The sequence below is a fragment of the Culex pipiens genome, chromosome 2, assembly GCF_016801865.2.
Source record: "Culex pipiens pallens isolate TS chromosome 2, TS_CPP_V2, whole genome shotgun sequence".
Taxonomy (NCBI): domain Eukaryota; kingdom Metazoa; phylum Arthropoda; class Insecta; order Diptera; family Culicidae; genus Culex; species Culex pipiens.
This window is the reverse complement of record NC_068938.1, coordinates 135,862,854-135,885,034: the sequence shown is the minus strand read 5'-3', so window position 1 is coordinate 135,885,034 and position 22,181 is coordinate 135,862,854. Positions and strand designations below refer to the sequence as shown.

Sequence of the window (22,181 nt, the reverse complement as noted above, 5' to 3'; positions counted from 1 at the left end):
TCCAGTTTCAAGTTCTAAAATTATTTCTTTATTTTGAGCTATTTTTATACTATTTCAAACAATATTTTGGGCAAAGGTGACTCCATATGCATTATTTAGCATGAGGAACAGTATTGCTAAACATTATAGTAATATTCATTAGAATACTTATTAAAACAGTGGGGTGGCCGTCTTACCCCGCCTGGCCGTCTTACCCCCAGCTCCCCTACACTCAACCCCCGATGGTTGGTAACTTTTTCGTTTGTCACTTTTTTAGTTTGTAACCCGTTGGTTGGTCAAAGTCAAACTAAAACGTGACAAACTGTCACATTTTACACGGCGCTCACGCACACTATCAAAACAAACCTTTGATAGTGTGTGTGAACTCCGTGTAAAAGAGGTGTCAAACTAAAACGTGACCCCGTTCGTTTGACAACAATTGGTGTCAAACCATCGGGGTTAGAGTGTATGGGAAAAATCGTCAAAGTGTATGGAGAAAACAACTGTTTTACTTGTTTACCTGTGGAGGGCGCCAAAGCTTTCCGATTCTTACCATTTCTCAGATGTAGAACCTTTGTTAAATTTGGAAAAACTATCCCGAAGACACCATATTTTTAGATTTTTTTTTTGAAAGGTAATTAAACAAAACGAGATAACTGCACATGAATGCACTATATAAATAAAGGGATAAAATATAACCAAAACTTGCTCAAAAGGACCTCTGAAACCTTAGCAGAAAAGGATTATTTTAACAGAGCCTAATTTTGAAATTTTCTATTAATTTTCACTAAAAATCGTATGGAGCTATAAACTATTGCAGAAATTTCATAAATTTGTAGCCTATTCTAAAATTTAGCAGGCCAGAATCAAGTAAATGTAATAGTAATGAGAGTTTAGTGAACCGGGTTAACTAAGCACGATTAGAATTAGGGATACCCTCCCCCCTAATTGAAAATAGAGTTTATTGAATTTGAGTATTTTTGAAAAATATTTATGGTGCTAAAAAAGTTTTTTGCAGGAATATTGAACTTCTTTTTCACAATATTTTAGCACAAATATTTTAATTGTTTTTAACATTGCATTTTGGAACCATACGTTTTTAACAGATAAAAAAAAACAAATGATTTTGATACTTTATAAAGGCCAGATAACTTTTAAATAATGTTTTACACATGTTATGAAGTTTTTCAGTTTGCTTCACTCTAAGCTTTTACTAAGTTTGTCCCACATTTACAGCCGATAAAAAAATCTCATAAAAATCAGGCATTGTAGCTAAAATATAGAAACATGTCGAAAATACCGATTCCATTGTTGCATTTTCACATAAAAACACAAATTCATTTCAGCACTACGAGCGCATTACCTATTCACAAACCTGTTGTCCTCTCGCCAACCAAAAAAAAGCAAGCCCCGTGCGAAAATAAAAAGCCCAAAATTTAATTTATTTTCCCATCAACTGCACAACACTTCGGTAATTGAATTGATACGATAGTAATCACTTTGCATCCGGATCATTTACCATAAAAACGGCCCCAGAATAAGCAGCAGCCAACTGCTCTTCTGTGTGGAAAACAGACGTTCAAAACAAAACAGAAGGAACCCTCTGGAATGGGGGCCAGGGGAGAGGTCTAGGGGAGAGCGGCGTTCGCGTCTGATAAGATCACATAATTTCAATAATAAAATAAATAACGAGACATGAATAGAAGGCGAAGCCAAGTCAGCGCCAGAAATCAAGACGGAGACCAAAGTCGTCGTCGACGAAGGAGGCTGGTTTTTCCTTGGCACGAGATCTGCGTTCTGTTGTTGTGGGAAAAAGAGCAACGAAAAGAAAAGCATGGAAAAAGGGGAGAACGGCGGCATCGGCGACGAGAAAAAAAGGCGAAACGATGAAGAGCACATTTCCTTCTTGTATCAAATTGATATTAAATAAGCATCATTCTCCATTGCCGGTAAATGATGAAATAAAATAATAATAACAGTAACAATGATACGCAGCATCAAATGTGGTCGGGTTCGGGTCCCGATCGGGTTGCTCCTTTTTTGTCTGCTTCGGAAAAACCGGAAGCGACTCTCGCGAGAGATTCATAAAAATGAGAGAAACTAGTTATTTTCTCTCACGAGAGAGAGCGAGCCGAACGCACCCGAAGTCGAAAAGGAGATGGAAAATTGGTCGAGCATAGGTGCAGGATGTGTTGCAGTGGGTGAGTGGGTGAGGGTGGGTTGGTCAGGAAAAGAGTAAATAAAGTGCGCAATTATCGTTCTCTTTGTCATTCCACGGCGTTTTCACTGCGGATGGTGGCGTGGTGTGACGCGTGGCTGACGAAGGAAAAGTGGTTGTTGATCGGCGGAAAATTCATGTGGTCGTCTCACGCCACTGCTGCCGGGAGAGGAAATGAGAGTGCGCGGTTGGCAGTGGTGCCAGCGAAAATTTGGTACATTTTCCAAATTTGCACATTTTTCAAATTTGCAAACTGGAAAATTTATTTTAACTCGGAATCAGCACGGCTCAAATTAAAGTGATTAAGTCGGGAACAAAATTAAAGACTTACGGATTTGATGATTTTTTTAGTAAGGTGATTGGGGTGGTCCTTGGCGGGTTAGGGTTTTCCCCAAAAATAGCTATCTATATCGGTTTTCGAAAATTCTTATTTTAAACACTAGAACACCCAAATCATGTCCAACTTACACAGACGCCCAAGAAGCCTTCCAAAAAAGTTAGAACGGTAACTTCAATTCGCTGGTTCTCGAGCATAACTCAATCAATCAGGACGATTATTTTTTCCAGTGATTTGTAAGGATGTCTAGATCCAGAGTTTTTTTTTTAAAAAGGTCCATTAAACCAAATTTTCAATTTTTGATTTTTGGGTTTTTGAATACCCTTGAATCGAGGCGGTTTTAAAAACACCCAAAAAGTTAAAATTGAAAATTCAGTTTATGGGACCTTTAAAAAAAACTCTGGTGATGATCCTAAAACTTTCCAGAACTTGATTTGATCAAATCTGAAATTTTGCGATCAAAAACGTCGCTCCAAAATTTTTTGATGCTGCTTTCACGGAATTTTTAACGTTTTTTTTTATACGCAGAAAAAATGTTGGAACGATGGTTTTGATTGCAAAAAATACAGATTTGATCAAAATAAGTTCTGCAAAATTTTAGGTTTATCTAGACAATCTGCTTGCATCGATAACGATAAGTGCAGTGCTTCTTGGGACGCACAGTCCGGTTTTTTTGCGATAATTTTCGTCGTAAATGATCGTAAAAATTTATTCCACCTTTCAGTTTTAGTATTAATTCATCAATCTATCGATTTTATGAAGAGTAAAGCGTCATTTATTTACTATTTTTGAAATTTGCTCGCGTTATCTAAATTGTAAAAACAGTAAAAATATACTGATAAGTCCAGCCCATAGCACTACTGCTCGGCTGGCACGCGTTCGATAAAAATAAAAAATAAAAACGAAGTTGACTTTATAGCTGTCGGCCACCATTGCTAGTACCAACCACTAGTGTCTTCCTTTTTATCTACAAGGACTTCGCCGCCCTGGGCTCCTAAGTGTATGAAAGTATGGCACGGAGCGACGGCGCCGAATACCCATATTTACACAAAGAATTTTAGAGCGCCCGCCGCGGGATTCGAACCGGCGAGATAAAAATAAACCATTTTAAATAATCAATTATCTATCTTTCCGCAGCCGGCTGCCTAAGATTTAAAAATTTCAACCGATAAACAAAATGCTCATGGTCACATCACTGCCACTCGTGAATCCTGACCTCATACCCATCTACTAACCCCCTCAAAACTCATGTGATACTTTGTCGGAGAAGCAGTCGATTGGGCGGTCTCTATCACTCAAGTATCGGACTAACATTCCCATCCACTTCCCCGTGACTCTACCACTGGTCGTGGCCGGCGCCGGTATTGATCAGCATGATAGGGGCCTTTGAGAAGTTGCGAAGCGAGGAAAGATAGCACCCACTCATCTTCCACGGCTCGTGGATGTAACTTCTGGAGGTCCTGGTCAATAACGGAGTAGCAACTGCGAGTGGGCACCTATGCTTATGCTTATGCTTACAATCTGCTTACATCGATAACGTCTAAAACGCCATAGAGAAATCGGGCTAGATGATGAAATTTTATTAATAAATTCTGTAAATCTCGTAATAAAGCATTTTGAATGATAAAATCAGTGTTCGGTATATTTTGATTTATTTTTATGATCATTTGTACAAGATAAGGTTTTTTTTCAATTTGATTACATCTTGTTATTTTTTGCCTGTGATTTCAAAGAAAGTTATTAAGTAATTTCTATGAAATTTATAAGTTATAAATATGGTTGGTTGAATATTACCTATGTTTCGAGTAATTTTCCGAAACTGATGAAATTTTCACCACTTCCTTACATCAGGAAGTATAACACATTTTTGTACACAAAATCTGTCACCATTCCCAGTTGTAATATAACCATCGTTTTTATTCCTGTGTATGATTGTTTTTGCTTAATGTTTTAAAGCTTCCTTTCTTTATTTACCAGTGTATTTTGTAACAATCTGAACAAAAGACAAAGAAGATCTAGTTTTGTTTTCATGCAAATATTTTTTGCATGATATTATGTATAAAAGTCATTTAATTTCAATCATTGAATAAATCTCTAAAACCCTTAATTTTGAAGAGCTGTTTCTATTCTCAGTGACGAGCAAGCTTCCCTGCACCGTGCGGTACACGCGGTTCACTTGCACCTCGGGTTTGCTTTGCGCCTGCTTTGTTCGGTTTACACCCGTACCCGACTCACACGAACCGAGGGTATTTTGGTTCATCGTATCAGCGCACCACGACACTCTCGGTTCGCCGCGTCGGTTTTGTGTCTGGCACTCACCCATGGCATGAACCCGGTGTATGAGCCAAGGTGCTTCACTCGATACGAGCCGAGGTACGTGCCGTGGTACGAGCTGGCGGTACAAAACGGGTTCAATACCACGGCGCGTACCACGGCACGCTGGGTTCATGCCATGGGTGAGTGCCAGACACAAAACCGATGGGGCGAGCCGAGAGTGTCGTGGTGCGCTGGTACGATGTACCAAGATACCAATACACAAATGGGTTCAGGCACGTACCGAAGCTAGAAAACTAAACTCGCGGTGTGCGTTGGCACTGGCGCATGGGAAGCTTGGTGACAAGATATCAAAAAAATCATAGGTGTTACATTAAGAAATATCATTAAATTCACTTTCAGATTTATATGTTTCTTCTAAATTGTTTAAAAAATCGGCAATCTGAAATCAACAATTAAATTTCTTTTAATTTTGTTTAGACCTATGCAAATATTATTTTAAGTTTTTTTTTCTCCCCATCCCTTCTCAAAAATGTACAACAAATCATGTAATTCGATGCTTCTGTGCTCGCTTGTTCTAAGCTTGCTAAGTTTTCCTTATCTAGTTATTATAAGAGAGCACAGAGGCATCGAATTATTCCCTTTTTTTATTTTTTATTGAAAAAAACTTTTTGAAGGGAGTGTAAAAAAAATTAGAAAATACTTTAAAACATTAATTTATGCATTTTAAATATAAACAAAGCTTTTCAACATTTTTCATAAATTTAAAATTTTGTTTCAACTGATCGGAAAATGAAAAAAAAATCATTAATATTTTGCAAATTTGTGACAGTAGCAGCATTTTGTGATACTCTTTTTTCCTATTTTTTTGAAAATTAGGCTTGGAAACCTTTCTTCCTTTTTGACCTCGACCAGTGCTAAGAGACAAACACTATTGTTAAAATATGTAATAACTTTTCTTATGATATAACTGTAACAGGTAACTCAAATTGAATCATTTCTTTTTCAATTGTTTACTAAAAAGTTGTTGGATGTTTTACATGATTCGTTTTTGACCACTAAATGTAATGTTAAACTTTTGCTTATTATACATTGAAATATATCTAATACAATAAAAGTCTATTTTTTAAAATTTATATTCGAAAACAAAATCATAATGTTGGATTATTGCCAATTCATTTTAAAACTAAATTTATGCTTCATCCAAACCCAATTTGAAACACATTTAAAAATATATTTATAAGAAAATGTTATTTTTTTATTGAATAGAATAACAAACATTTTTTTAAGTTTTACAGACTAACAGATGGAGATTTAAATGATTAGTTATAGGCTGAACTTCTGGAGAAGTTCCCATGGCATTGAATTCAACGAATCTGCTACCACTGCTCTGCAATCCGTTTATCACTGCACACAAAGTATCACATTCAACACACACACAGACTCCACCGAAAAAATCACCCAACACCAACTGTATTCGTGCGATGTTCATCCCGTGATGCACCCATGTGCGCATCTCCATTTCTGTTTTGATCCTAGTCCTTCGTGATTTTCTATGTGCAAGCTCTATGTGGGAGCAACAACCAAGCCAACCCACCACCCACTCACCACCCCTTCATTTCCCAACCCAGCGCTGAGAGAGCAAAACACGTGAGCAATCGCGCGCTCTCTCTTCAAATTTCAACCTGTGACGAGGGTGGAAGAGAGGTTCTTCGAGGACGGAAGGCATAAACACGGCAATATTCATCCAATTACAATTATGTAGAATGGTTATGGCTTGGTTGGGTGGGGGAGGGTTCGGAGGTGGTCCAGGAGAGACGCTGGATTTCAGCATCAGACGGACGGAATTATCCCACGACGAGGTCGTTTTCGCTCTCTGTTTTGATTTTTTCGTCCTCAATCGAGAGCGTTTTGCTCTCTTCCGAAGACGTCCGAACTTGTCCGAGGAGTAACCCGCTCTCCGTGGGGTGGCGACGACAGGTCTCGTCGGACGGATCTCCGGCCGTGTCACGTCACTTCAAGTGTGGCCCGCGAGGAAAAAGGATGTGTTTTGGCTTAGCTGCCGCAGTGTTGCCAGAGCAGTAGTCGCGGAGTACCAGACCAGAGTTCAGTTGGGGATTCTGACCAAGGTTCAGTCGTCGAGGAGCAGCAACCGGCAGCAGTGGGCTGAAAGGAAAGGAACCTAACCTGGAAACTCGTGCAGCTGAGAGCCAGTTTGGAAGCGGAGAGAGCATAATAAACTAAGTGATATTAGTGTGTGGTGTGGTGATAGATGGTCGCTTGTTGGTGAATTGAACCGCTTGATTGGTATTAAGTGGAAGAGTGGAAAATTGGCATGAAATTGGAGATTTCGACCTGACACAGGAGAGCAGATCGTGTGTGCGTTTTGGAAGAAAGCTGGGCGGCAGCAGCACTACTAGTGAGAAGTAGTAGTAGAAAAAGAGGAAGAAGTCTAGTGAAAGGAGTTAAGTGGAGAAGAAAATAATATTGATTGTCATCTCGATAGTAGCAGAGGAAGAGTCTGTTTGTGCAAATAAGAAGGGGAAATATAATAAGTTCATTTGTGAATTGTGTACTTTGTGATCATCCGTCAGCTAAAAGTAATAACAAAGTTGTAGCACCAAGTGCGAATGTATATGTAAGTTTTCTAGGGAAATGTTTAAAAAAAATAAAACGAAGTGAAAAAAATCATTTCAATTATCTTGACAATATTGATAGTTTAGGTTTGATTGATTTGGGTTAAAAATAATTCAATGGTTATTTAAAATCTTAATTAAAAACGTTACTTAATCCACCTTTAGGTGGTTGGTGCCTTCCTCACATTCATAAAGTCAATACATTCAGTAAAAATAGCAACATTCCCCCTTAACATGTTTAACAAATCAACTTTATTACGACTGGTCGCATGATAGACCCTGACATCATTTTCATTGAAATATCTGAGAACCGGCCCTCAAAAAGCTGTCAGAGGCAAACTTATGGGAAATTGGACGAGCTTTCCGGTAAAAATATTTACGAGACTGAAAAACCAAGTCTGTCATATAGAAATTGCCAAAAACCACCAAAAATCCCGTTTTTTCAACATTTTTATTTTTAAAACCGCTGTATCTTCGCAAGGATTGGACATAAGACAATGGTCAATATGGAGACTTTTATGTAAAATTGTCACGATTCCCACTACCGGGTTTGAACAATTTTGACGTTTAGACCACTTTTCAAAAAAACAGTTTTAATAAATGATTTTTGTATTTTTTTAGGAGAGACATACCATCCTGCATTTTTCGTCAGTCTTTTGGTAACATTTTAGGCTATTTTCTCAAAAATTTTGATCGAAAAAAAATCGCGACATCACCTTTAAATTTAAGTTTTAGACTTAAAAATCAAAAAATCTCATAGCTGTGGCGTGTATTTTTGTTTCAGTGTATTTTTTTCAGAAAGCCCGTCCAATTTCCTACAAGTTTGGCTTCGACAACTTTTTGATACGACGCAACGGCTTCGAGATACAGTAATTTTTAAATTACAAAATACATAAATATTTGAATACCTTATGCCCTTCTCAAATGTTATTTTCGAGTACTATTGGCTCCATATACACAAAAATGGCTTATATAGGCCTAGGATAACATGTCTAAAAAGTTTCATTGAAATCGGAGAGGGTCGGGTACAAAAGTACCAGAAAAATTCCTGATTTGAGCTGGAATTGCTCTATAACATGATAGGTTTTCTTGCAAAAACCACCCTTTTTACAATCTTCCGGACATACGCCAAAATCGTTTTTTTAGCATAACTTTTGAAGTACTTAACTAAACTTGCTGAATTTAAATAGAGACCTATGGGACCCCAAGACGGATCGAATGAGACTAATACGGTCAAAATCCGTTCATCCAGTCCGGAGATAATCGAGTGACAATTTTTTTGTCCACCCACCTACACACATCCACACAGACATTTGCTCAGAACATGATTCTGAGTCGATATGTATACGTGAAGGTGGGTCTACGAGGTCGAATTAAGAAGTTCATTTTTCGAGTGATTTTATAGCCTTTCCTCAGTAAGGTGAGGAAGGCAAAAACGAAACACGCAAACTTCACAGAGCCGTGAAAATTAGTCACTTTATTACTCTCCAATTTCACCTACAAGCTTGCAAATTGAGTTGATAACGTTAAATTGACCCTCAGTAAGGTTACTTTCCTTTAAACAAATCAATTAAATGTTTTTTTAGCTTTCATAGAATGTATATAAACTTGAGGTAAATATCATAAAAAGTTTGAAAAATTATAAAAATTCATTAAATATTGATGCTTTTATAAAAATATAAATTGTTGATGCCACCAAAACCAATTTTAAAGCATAATAAGCAAAATCTCTCAATTTACTAAGAAACTTGTTCTACTGAAAATGCCTATAAATCCGAAGATATATTTTAATTATTTTCAATAACACTTAAAACTTGTAACTTAAAACTAATTTGAACCGTTCTTAGAATAAAATTGTTCACAGAACTGTACAATGCATATTGTTTTATTTTTAAATTCATTTTCATGGAGAAAAACGTGATACTTTAAGAGTATTGTAGTAATCCCAGTTTTCAGTGTTTTATAATTATAGTTAACTAACTATTAAACATTTCATATTTTATTGAAAACATCTTCTTGAGGTTCTTTGAATACCAAGCTCTGTTTTATTCCATAATATTCCGTTTGAATTTAATTCGCATTATTTAGTTAACAAATCTTCAACCTATCGATCTCATCATCATCGCCTACACTCAAAAAAATGAGTTCGCGTAAACGTGATCAGAGTTCATGCCAACGGGAACCAGGAAGAAAACTGTTCACTTTCCTGGTTCCCGGTGGCATGAACTCTGTTCACGTTTACGCGAACTCATTTTTTTGAGTGTATAAAAGTCACCATGGTTTGCGGTACAAAAAGCAATTCAAGAATCATCAATGGATTTGGAGATTTGACTATGCCAAAGTTTATAAATAAAGTTTATAAGCGTTTTCAACTTAAAAGCGTATGAATAAATAATGAACCAACAAAGTGAAAAACAATTAAACGAACAAGGAAAAAATAGAAAAATGACCGGTTATAAAAGGATTGAAGAAAAAAGAGTAACATTAAACCAGAACATATTAATAAATCTATGAAAATATTTTTTCCTAAAGCTTCAACTCTTTTCCGAACTGTGGTCCCAAAACTAAAAAAATGCAAAAGTGCCTTATTCGATCCAAATACGAAAATAAATGTAAATTATAATAACAATAATTGTTATCGTAAACTGGGGTCAATCGGGACACATGGGGCGAATTGGGACAGCAGTTTTAACCATGTTGGAGCACAATATTTTGATTTTTCTGGTTGGTTTCGGTTAGAACAGACTCAGGCCAACAAAATGTTTACATCCATTTCCAAATTTAAAAGCTTTAAGTGCTCTAAAAACTGCTGTCCCTATTCAGACTGTAGTCCCGATTCACCCCAGATTACGGTATTCAATGTTTTAAACATGTATGTATTTAACAGTTAAGTATCCGCTGTACAAACTCCAAAATATATTTTTGATGATTTTTGTGGGAAGTTTTGAAGGGTTCGGAGATGGACAAAAACTTGGAATAATTTTTTTAATCGTCTTGACAATATTTCAAATTTTCAGCCTGTTTTTTTTTAATATTTACGAAAAGTTTCAAAAAAATCTTTACGCTTAGTGATTGTCCACTAGGTCGATCGGTTAGATGAGGTTTTTCTTTTTTACGGGTTATGGTTATGAAGAACTGCGGCGAGTGTCATTTGCGATGTCGCAGATAAAACCCCTGGCTGATGGAATTCTGCAGCCAACCTGTAGCTCTTCCTGGTCCAGCGAAAAAAACATCGCTAATTCTAGTTAAGCTGATCCAACAAACAGAGAAGATTTTCACTAAACCAGTAGGTTTGCAAACGGAATCAATCAATAAAGACAGCTTCTGGATGGATACAACCGCATCTACACTAATCTACAACTAATTTTTCATTCTTGCAGAAAAAATGTAATTATCGATAACAATACTCTTTACTTTTGGCGAACAGTAAATTGGTTCCACTTTGACAGTTCAAAATTGAGGCCGTTTTGCGAACCACTATTCAGCACCCAGGTACAGACCTTCAAAGTTTGGCATTTTTTCGAAAAATCGGCCCCAGCAAAATCAAATGGCGTCTAGGGCGTCGCGAGTCGCGACGCATATCTTTTTTGCCGGGGCCGAGTTTTCGAAAAAAAGCCAAACTTTGAAGGTCTGTACCGAGCTCCAGGGTGCTCCAAATTTCAATGTTATATACACCAAAAGATGCGCAAGGATCTGGCCTACACGCCAATGCTGTTGAAAATAAACGCTTCAGTGGCCAAAATGCCTCAAAAAGTGACATTTTTAAAAAAATCTTTTTTTACGGGTTAAATCTCATTTAAAATGGAAAGGCGGAGCGCCAGCTCCTGTTACGTCCAATCAAGCTCATATTTTGGATTTGGGCTTAGTATGCCCACCGGAACAAACCCTTGAATGCCCGCCAAAAAGTCATTTTTGTTAAACTCTATTGGCCACGCTCAAAAATTGCTTATTTCTTGGGGATCATAATCGCAAATCACCAGGTTCTCGTATTTTTCATGGAACGTGAAAAATGGCCAAATCACATTGAAAATGTTTTGTTAAAATGGCAGAAAGTAATTTAAAAAGTTTGTTTTGTATTATTTTTGAATCAGCTTCTATATAAAAATCGACATCAAAATACATCTACTCAAGAAAACTTAAAATAAAAATATTATTAAGTTTTCATCTCTTTCTTCAAAAAATAATTTTAAAAATTAAGTAGCAAAAATATAATTTGTAACAAAATCTTTAAAATTATGAAAAAGTAAATTTTAAAATTTCCAATTGCCACGGAGACTGTTAAACTACATCATCAAATTTTGTGAAAATTTCACGGGACACGGAAAATATCTAAAATATTCTAAAAATACCAGATTTTCAAGATAAAAAGAAAAACGTTTTGGCTGATAGGTCTTACATTTCACTTATATTTATTCGTTGTTTCAATGGTCCAATCATCGATCGCAGCTGGATTAACAATTAGAAATGTTTAAAATAACTAAAACATAACTTATTAATTTGTAGGAATCCAAAAAGGGTTGAAATTTCGTGATGTGGCAAATGAAAAGTTCGACTTAAAATTAGTTTTCCATAGTCACTACATATACAGTATGTAAAAAAAGTATTTACACCCCTTGGGCACTATGCACATTTTGTGATGAAACATGTAAAAAAATAAAGTAAAAAAGGTGCAAAAAAAGTTTGTACACCTTTCGAAAAATTAACAACTCCAAATAGGCATCCTTGACTGATTAAAAAAATAATTTGGATTGAATATAAAGTTTACTAACTACTTAGTATAAAAGTTTATATAACTCTGGAAATTCTATATAAAACTTATCTAAACTTAATTTTGCAAACTTTTAATTCAACTAAATGTCAACCATAGAATTGCTAAATAAACATTTTGGAGTGGGTATAACACCGTTTTGGGGGTATTAGTATCGATAGAATAGATTTTTCGTTGGAATTTCGTACCAACCCGGAATTACGTCGCCGGAAAATCCGCCGGCATCCGAACCGGTCCACGATTCACAAGTCAACCTATGTTGCATCGGAAAGGGCATAAAATTTCCGATCTTTTGATACCCATACATCCAGGTTTTCTATAAAACCCACGTTTTTAAATACCTGGGCAAAAAGTAAGTTTGATCCACGAGAACAAAAATTACGAAATTCCATACATTTTTGGCAGGTTGCTCAAACGAAACCATAACAACGTTTTTGCTTAGGTATTTAAAAACGTGTAAAAAATTCAATTTCGAATCCCAATATGTAATATTACAGTTAGGGATAGATTTTGATATCATACGAGACATATTTCGAAATATGTCATATGAATTATTTATTTAATTTTAATAAACCAAATTTCAATCATATTATTTATTTTGTAATTCTACCTTCAAAATAATATGTTCGTCAAATCTTCGATCTTCGATTGCTCAATAACGTGCTCTCTACTGAATGTTATTTTTACAACAATAATTGTTCTTTTTCACAACGCATCATACACGTCAGTTAAAACAAGTTTTGATTGAAAAACTTTAAAATGATAAAATCTATATAAAGATTACATGTACAAAAAATACTTAACAAACGAAAAGTACTAGTTTCTTGGTCTCTTGGTACACGGAGAAAAAAGAAGTTCCCAAAATCGTGAACAAGCGTTCATGAAAATGGGAACCACGAACAAAGTGTTCAAATGCCATGGTACGTTTTTCGAAATCGTACCATGAAATTTGAACACTTTGTTCGTGGTTCCCATTTTCATGAACGCTTGTTCACGATATTGGGAACTCTTTTTTCTCCGTGTAACAATTAAGTTTTAATGTATGTTTTCTTTTCCTTTCTGAAACAACATTTGACAAGGGAGCATAAACATTTTGACAGCTGGACCTATTTTGCAAATTCTGAGACAACCGGTATTTTTTTCACAAAACTCGAAAAATTTCACGAGATTTCATACAAATTTCACGTTGTCCGCGAAATCGTGAAGATTTACTTACTCTTATTATTACAGTTATGCTACGGTTGAATGGTTGGAAAATATCAATGAATTTACGAAAAACAAAATTCACTGAGGTTTTACATCTTTTTTAGATCTGTGGTTCAAAATTGATTAAAAGTCTGAAAGTTCTCTATTGGATTGAAATCACCAAAATGAACAAATATTTAGTTTCTTTGATATTTTCGGCATTTTTGAAATTAACTTTGTGAAGGATTTGCGAGCATCAAAGATAAATCATAAAAATATGTTTATTATGGAATTGATTTCATTGTATCATTAAGAGAAGATGAATTTAAGTATCATTATTTTCATTTCTCTTAAAAACCCAAGAAACAAAAGAATAAATAGAAGAGATCACTTCTTAATACTACATAGCACCAAAGATGTATATGAGGAGTACTTTGTATTATTAATTGCATCATTTATAGAGGTGACTGATATTATTAAAGAATGTCAATCCAAAATCATACCGGTTGAATTTTTTTACTTTTGTTTGATAATTTATATTTAGATTTACAATAATGAAAATAATACCTGAATTAATCAATTGAATTGAATTTACTTGAAATTCAGATTAGGTTATGTTCAAATTCATCACTGTTTGCATTGAAGAAATTAATAACAAGGACCAAAATGTAATTTAAAAATCACGAATCATTTCGTTAAGTCTTTAGAGAAATCAACATAATAATTCGAATCTTTATCTTTTTATTTCAGACTATAACGTTTCATTGTTGATGTATCTTCGCAGCTGTATTGTATCTTATGTCAGTTTATAAGTAGTAACAGTGATTTATATAATAAAATAATCTACATTGCAACATAAAATTAATAAAGCATAACATAAAAGAGCAAAGAAAATCATAAAAATACTCGACAATTTCCCTAAAGCACAGTATCCGTATCGCAGATCAACCAACAATTGCATACTTTTTGCCCGTGAATAGCTCGCTCTGAAGCAATAACAATCCGGTGCAAGTGCAAGAAAACAAGCTTACACAGGCTTGACACATCACACACGTGAACACACAGAAAAAAAACGAGAAGAACGTGCCGCCGGAAAATTCTACCGCCACCGCGCGATTTTCCACGCTTTTCCGCGCTTTTATTAATACTTTCAAAAAAAGAGACGAGCAAAAGCATCAAAACATTTCCCATACAATCAAATAAAAATCTCTTCTACACACACACAAACCGTTCTTCGACAAAGCCGACAAAGTAATAACATCACATACAACGAGCAGTGTGAAGACGAGGTGAGCCTTTTTGTGCGCCACGTGGAAAACGGTAGGTTCGGGGAAAAGGATTCCTTTCTTTTTTTGCTTCCTAACGAACAGTGAAGATCAAGCGTCGCGCCAAGCAGACAGTCAAGTCACAGGAGTCAGGAACCGAGCCCTCGAAAAGAGTGAGCAAAGAGGAGCGAGAGAGCGACGGAACTCCATTAAATCTGCGAACGGAAAAACTCGGAAAAGTCGAGCGAAAAAAAAGCTCGGAAAACATCAGAGTGTTAAAACGAGAGAGAGAAACAGAACAGGGTGTTTGAGTGAGCAAGAAAAAAAAAACAAAAAGAGAAAGAGAGTGCTTATCGAGCAGGTTTGGTGGGTAAAAAAGAGAGCGATAACATCTAAAAAAGAGAGAGAGTAAAAAAAGACAAAAAGCAGACGGTGGAAGAGCAGGAGCAGGAGCTCGTATAATCAATTGGGTAAGTGCACGTTTCAATATCGTAATATAAAAGTAATTTAATTTAACGGATTTTAATGAATGCCAGTAAAGCGGTGCATGTGAGTGAGGAAGAGGGCGGAAGTGGGACGGTGGGAGAGCACATCTGCTGTGATGGTGTGAGTTTGTGTGTGGGTGGAGGTGAATGTGTTGGAAAGAAAGGCAAGTGCACAGAGTGTGCTAACGATTTTATCGGCGATTTTTGCTCTGATTGTGCGGAAAGCCACTGAAAAGGAGTATAGGGTTATTGCAAGGAATCGCAATTGGGTTGGGATTTGAAACAAAGCAGGTTGCAGCACTTGTGAAGAGGTGTTGCTGTTGCTTCTAAGTAATACAATTAAAAGTTTTGAATGGAGACGCAAGGTAAATCTTATTGCAGGATTCAATTTAAAAATATTTAGTGAATTAGATCAAGATACAGGAACATGAGCATATTTTCTAGGATTGGTTCATTTTTTTCCTGATGCTGCGTAATATTTCAACAAATATTTTACACAAATATATAACTAGTTATATATATACCTGACCGAGCAACGCAGCTTGGTTGTAGAGCTTCCGCCTCGTAAGCGGTAGATCGGGGTTTAAATCCCGGCTCGAATCAACACAACTGGTGATATTTCCCTTCTGAATTCGATTGCTTAGTAAAGGGATGGTAGGGTATCATCACAAGTTGGACCTTACCACGACACCTTAGGGAAGATGACCTTTAGAATGTTAACATTAACCTTAACACGTTAACATTAGATTAAGGAATAGCAGCTGGATCCGCTTTGTAAATGCAGCCCCGATACTCTACATGGGTCATGGAAAAAAAAAATACATGCTAAGTTTACAGAGCCAGTTTACACTGCCATGGTTAAAAGGCGGAACAAAAATGTAATTTTCAAAAAAAAAATGGTAAATTAGTGTTTAAATACCTAAGCTACATTCAATCTCGTATAATCTGCCTTTTTCCTAGGTTACTAATATCACATCAAGAAATGAAAGTTTTATATGAGTTCAGTACTATACTCAGGGGTAATACTCTATCAGCTCACACGAAATCGGAAAAAGCTGCCCCGAACCCTCTTCGATTTCCGTTAAACTTTGTCTTAAGTGGTAACTTTTGTCCCTGATTACGAAGCCGAGGTCCGTTTTTGATATCTCGTGACGGATGGGGCGGTACGACCCCTTCCATTTTTGTACATGCGAAAAAACATGTTTTTCAATAAATTGCAGCCTGAAATGGTGATGAGATGGAAATTTGGCGTCAAAGGGACTTTTATGTAAAATTGGACGCCCGATTTGATGGCTTACTAAAAATTCCGAAAAAACGTGCTTTTCATCGAGAAAAACTCATTTTTTTAGCCCTGCCATTTTCCGTTACTCAACTGTAAACAATTTATGAACATGTCATTTTAAGGGAAATTTAATGTTCTTTTCGAATGTACATTAACCCAAAAGGGTTATTTTTCTTTCAGAACAAAATTCGTGCTAGTTGAAAAGATCTTTTGATTACCTATCCAACGATAGGTCGCATGAAAGATCCGGACAACGTTTTCATCAAAATATTTGAGATCCGGCATCCAAAAAGTGCATAAATAAAACATAAGTGCTTATAACTTTTGATAGGATTGTAAGATATTCAATGTCTTGGACGCGTTGGAAAGGTATTTTATATACCTTTCTGAAAATGTATATTATTATTATTAGTTTTATTAAAGACACTTTACCATTGCAATGGCATTCGTGTCGTATTTTTGAATATACAGAATTCTAATTCGGTTTCTAAATCTGTTCTTTAAGCTTTGTAAGAGTAAGAAATTTTAAAACATTTTTTTCATTCTCCTTGAAGTTTGCTAAAATTGTCTCTAATGTCCCTCTAATACCACATGTGATCCTTTCGTTGCTGAAGGCGCGGCAATCCAAGAGTATATGCTTGGTAGTAATTCGCACACCACATTGGGTGCAGATTGGGGGTGGGCTCCGTTCCAGCAGGTAAGAGTGCGTGAGTCGAGTGTGTCCTATGCGCAGCCGCGTGAGTAGACGTTGTTCAGATGCGCAGTTTCTGTCGTTGTACTTCCCTGGGTTGGATTTAATTTGTCTCAACTGTGACAGAGAACCGTGCCACTGCCTTGCCCAAGCATTCCAAATTTCCACCCCAATAGCACGCTTTACGTCTTGGAATGGAATTGGGATAGCTTTAGGGTTGGTTTTTCTTCCTCGGTTTGCTAGTTGATCTGCTTTTTCGTTTCCTGCGATGCCAGCATGACCTGGGATCCAGCAAAATGTCACTTTCCTTGTCTCTGCCAAATGTTCTGCTTGCTGCACCCACGGATGCTTGGATTTTCCATGTCGCAACGCCTCGATGCAGCTGGCCGAGTCTGTGAGAATGATTGCGTGTTCTTCCGTATGGATTCCTTCCACTGCAGTCTTCAGGGCGAAAGCTTCTGCTGAAAATATACTACACTCTCCTGGCAAAGATAGACTTATGTTGATGTCACCGTCTACTACACCCACACCAACTTCTTTGCCATCCTTTGATCCGTCGGTGAAAATTTGCCTGTGGTTTGTATATTGCTCAGACAGCAACTGTTTTAGTCGAGGCAGGACGATTTCCTTACTAGTTCCAGCATGGGTAGTTTTCTCCAGTGTATCATCCGTGTGCGGCGCCTTGCTGTGCCACTTCCTGTCAGCCGTTCGATCTAAAACGCATACATCAGGTATCCTAGAGCCCGTTTCATCTTCGAACAGGGTGGCTGCTCGTTTGACAACCGGAAGGCAGTATGTTTTGTTGTCCTTTTCTACAAGACGGGCTGAAAGTTGAGCTAGTCGCTGAACCACTTGGAGTCGGAAGGGTAGTTGTCCTGCTTCTGCCATGACTGACTGGGTCGGACTAGTACAGAATGCTCCTGATGCTAATCGAATCATTGTGTTGTAGGTGGGTCCCAAAATACGATCCATGTTGTCGATGTTAGAGGTTGTTAGACCCAATCCGAAAAGTAGGAAAATGTATAACATGACGAGTTTTCTTACAAAAACCACCCTTTTTACAATCTTCCGAACTTAGTATAACTTTTGAAGTACTTAACTAAGCTGCATAATTTTTTATAGCGACTTATGGGACCCCAAGATGGATCGAATGAGGCAAAAACGGACAAAATCGGTTTAACCAGTCTCGAGATAATCGAGTGACAATTTTTTGATCAACATCCCACCACACGCTCATACATTTGATTCTGAGTCGATAGGTATACATGAAGGTGGGTCTGGGAGATATAAGAGAAGTACATTTTTCGAGTGATTTTATAGCCTTTCCTCAGTAAGGTGAGGAAGGCAAAAGTATTGAAAAAGTTACTCTATGCGTTTCGTTTAGTTTCGTCGTTCGTTTCTTTCGCGGGTGACGATGAACGGCCATGATTGACACAACCAACTTTTTCAAAACTTTTTTTTCGTAAAATTGCGAAAACTCGTGATGGTTATACGCAAACCATTTATGTTTATATATAAAAAATTGTGTTATTTGTATTTGAGCAATAGTTTTTGATTGAACATTCATTCAGTTTGTTATTTATTCGATCACGAGTATAAAAATAACTGTTTTATGTTAAAAGTACCAAAGTAGCAGATTCCGTAAGAATTTACAATTAATCAATATATAGTTAATAGTACTTAACTGAAACATAATAATTGCTGTTTGAAATGATATATTATAATAGTAAATCAATAACATTTTTTTTTTTGAAAATAAAAATGATTTGATTTATTAGAAACAAATCTATTGTATTGTTTGTGTGAACTATTATCTAATTTCCATATATTTTCCCCCTTTTCCTCGAGCTTGGGAGTTTAGGTGTTAAATCAATTGATATAAAAAACTTTACATCAAAATTACATTTTTATTCATGTTTACAGTGGTGACAGCTTTTTTTATCAGTTTTTTTATAAATGTGTTTTAAAGTCCATTAGGTTATTATGATGTTTTAAACCACATTTGTTAACAAAACAAATATTTGTACAATGATAAGCGAGGAAAAGTTGCAGGCCAAGGGTGAAATGATACCTTTTCGGTTGACACCCGGTGAGGAACATCCTGGAAGGAGCGGAACTACATCCGTAGTGCTGTTAGTTGATCTTGGTAAAAACAGCTGCTCTGGTTCCTTGCAAGTTACCCATTTTCTTACCTCCACGTTGGCTTGGTTTCGTCATCATGATGACAACACGTGACCTTGCTGGTGGCATGTGGAAACGGCTCGTAAACCTTTGACCAGTGAGGGTCAGAGTCGAGACGGCCAAAAGAAAGGGATGCGCAATGTGGGAAGGGAAGATTGTAGACGGTTTTGGTTTGATTCACAGCATGTTGATTTAACTGTTGTGGATGTACCCGATACATTGCAATACGGGGTTTCTTTTCTTTTTACTTTCAGCTACTATCTATCTTCTATTTCTTTATTATGTATAACTGATTTTTTAATTCGGCTTCTGTTTACTATCCACCATTTTATTTTGATTGCATGATCCTTTGTTTCTCTTATTTTCATATACTAATGCATCTTTTTGTTTGTTTTGTTTTTGTTTGGTTCCATTTTCATGTCGTGTCTGGGCCTACGGTTGGAGAACGATTGCACCACGACAACCACTTCGGAGTGATATTATCACACTGGAGACAACAGCAACAACATTAGAAACCCTGATGTCACTCAGGTTCCCGAAAGTAACTGTATCGTTATTTTATAGTGTTTATATTTTACTAACATCCCTTTCTTTGCAGAGCATGGACTACATCATAAAGCGGCAATGTGGGAAAGGGAAGTAATTTGAGATTGTAGAAGCTATTGTTTTGATTCACAGCATGTTGAACGAACTGTTGTGGATGTACCTAGAACATCGCAACTCGGAGTATCTCTTCTTCTTATCTCCAACTACTTTAGTCCTGTTTCACTTATCTGTCAAGTCTCCTCTACTCTATTTGCCAGTTTTAACTGCTATGTGTTTTCCCTAAGATCCCCAATCGGCTCCTAAAGTTGTCAGTAATGCTATCTAAGCTTATATGATATTATTTATCCTTTATCACATAGCTTTTTTTCATAAATTATTGCCTATATTTTTAATCTACTTCATACAGAATTTACTCTTCTTTCCTTCAACATACAATTATTCTTTCAGTATCGAACTTTATGTAGTATGCTTTCCTTTATTGTCTTTTGTTTTAATCTACGCCCTTTTCTTCAAACAAGTAAGGTTTGAGTCCTTGCTCAATATATCGAATGATCAAAGTCACACACAACCAGGGCTGCGGAGTCGGGTCATATTTCAAACGACTCCGACTCCGACTCCGACTCCGGCTTTCTCATATTAGCCGACTCCGACTCCGACTCCAGCTCCGGCTTTCAACAAATGGTTGGCTCCAACTCCGACTCCGACTCCGGCCTACCAACTCTAGCCGACTCCGACTCCGACTCCGACTCCAGCTTTCAACAAATGGTTGGCTCCGACTCCGACTCCGACTCCACATATTTTTAAATGTTTCAAAAGTTAGTTAACTATTATTAGTTTATTTTTTTTAAAACATTGATAAATAGGATTATTTAAATACTCTCTAAGCGTCATGTTTTTCTCAAGAAAAATAAGTTAAGTAAAAGTAAAGTAAAGTAAATAAACGGAAAAAAAGTTTCTAGGTTACAAGTTTTATACGTTATGGAAACAGAAATCAAAAAATATCTTCAGTTTTAGAGGCATTTTGAGAAGAACAGTTTTGTAAGTAAATTTGGATTTATTTAAAATTTAACCTCAAATTTGAAAATATTTTTTCAAAGCTAATAAATTTAAATATTAAATTGTTATTTTTGAATGAATAACTAAAAGAAACCTGGCCTTAATGATCTATTGAACATTAAAATTCAATTTGCTCACTTTCAGGCTGACATTTGTAAGAAGCACAGTGACAGGCACCTTGTTTTAAAATGTCAATTTTAAACGAAACATTTTTTTTTTGTTTTTTTTTTAAGACGTACATGGACATCACGCCATGGCTGAAGGAGATTATTATTGCAAATCAATGTATCTAAACAATTACTTCGTGGAAAGGACGCTTAAGACGTCCTTTTCAAATATCTGTAACATGGAAAATATATTACCCTGGAAATTTTTAATTTATTTTAATTTTAAAATTTTAAATACTTTAAATGGAGGCGCACGATATTTCGTGAATCTTCACCCAAAACGAAGCTTTATGAATGATCTTGCGCCTCCATCAAAATATATGAAAAAACTTAAAATATAATAAAAAACAAATGTCCACAAGTAAAATATTTTCTAGGTCACAAATATTTCATTTTTTTAAGGTACCGTAAAACGGGGTGACTTTGATAGCTGGGGTGACTTTGATAGGTTTGCGATTTTTCCGCAAAATGAAGAGTACAATTAAAATACGTAAGGAATGGTTTAAAAACATACTGACCGTGGTAGAGAAGTGTTCAAAGTACCTCAAGAAGAACTTTTCATAAAATTTTGACAAGTTTAAAAAGCTAGTTAACTATAGTTAAGAAAATGTTGATGAAAGTCATTATTTTAAACTTCTCAAAGTGTCATGATTTTCTCAATGAACATGATTTTTAATGGGAAAACGGATTGAATTTTCGGATTCTTTGGACAATTTTCCACTAGGAGAATGTTAAAAAAGTTTGTAAAAAAATAAATAATACGTGTTCAACAATTATAAAAATTTATAGGCAATTGGCCTACGCGAGTTCGCTGTTCGTCAGGGGTGCGGTATACTGGAACATGCTGCCTGCTGAACTGAAGCGAACGACTTCGGAAGCAACTTTTAAGAGCGGCTGCTTGGCTTTCTGGAACCGACCGCAGCCGTAGTAATCGTGTGTAACCACTGTCGCGCCCGGAGGTCCCGGGGCCCCCCTAACCACAAGCTATAGGAAGAGTGGCATAGGGACAACCCTCCGGCTCCTCCGGGGTGCCTGGTAGACACGACACGCCAGCTGAAAAATCCACGGAGGTGCTCAAGTGACCCGGGGCCCCCCTAACCACAAGTTACAT

At 36.5% G+C, this 22,181-nt stretch overlaps 3 protein-coding genes across 6 annotated transcripts in view; all 3 read left to right on the top strand.

Moving 5' to 3' along the window:
- Positions 1-22,181, top strand: part of LOC128092881 (uncharacterized) — a 262,971-nt gene that overhangs the window by 44,264 nt on the left and 196,526 nt on the right. The gene's annotated exons all lie outside the window — the stretch shown is intronic.
- LOC120417566 (LIM/homeobox protein Lhx6-like) overlaps positions 6,802-22,181 on the top strand; it is a 237,262-nt gene continuing 221,882 nt past the window's right edge. For 2 of the 4 annotated variants that reach the window (XM_039579661.2, XM_039579660.2), the window contains exons 1-2: positions 6,806-7,446; positions 14,148-15,132. The gene's annotated coding sequence lies outside the window, so the exon portion shown is untranslated. Of the gene's footprint in view, positions 7,447-14,147; positions 15,133-22,181 lie in introns of those variants that run through there. The other 2 variants (XM_052707906.1, XM_052707907.1) reach the window with 2 other exon arrangements.
- LOC120417552 (endoplasmic reticulum-Golgi intermediate compartment protein 3) overlaps positions 14,917-22,181 on the top strand; it is a 302,890-nt gene continuing 295,625 nt past the window's right edge. Inside the window, exon 1 of the mRNA XM_039579642.2 lies at positions 14,917-14,921. The gene's annotated coding sequence lies outside the window, so the exon portion shown is untranslated. The remainder of the gene's footprint in view (positions 14,922-22,181) is intronic.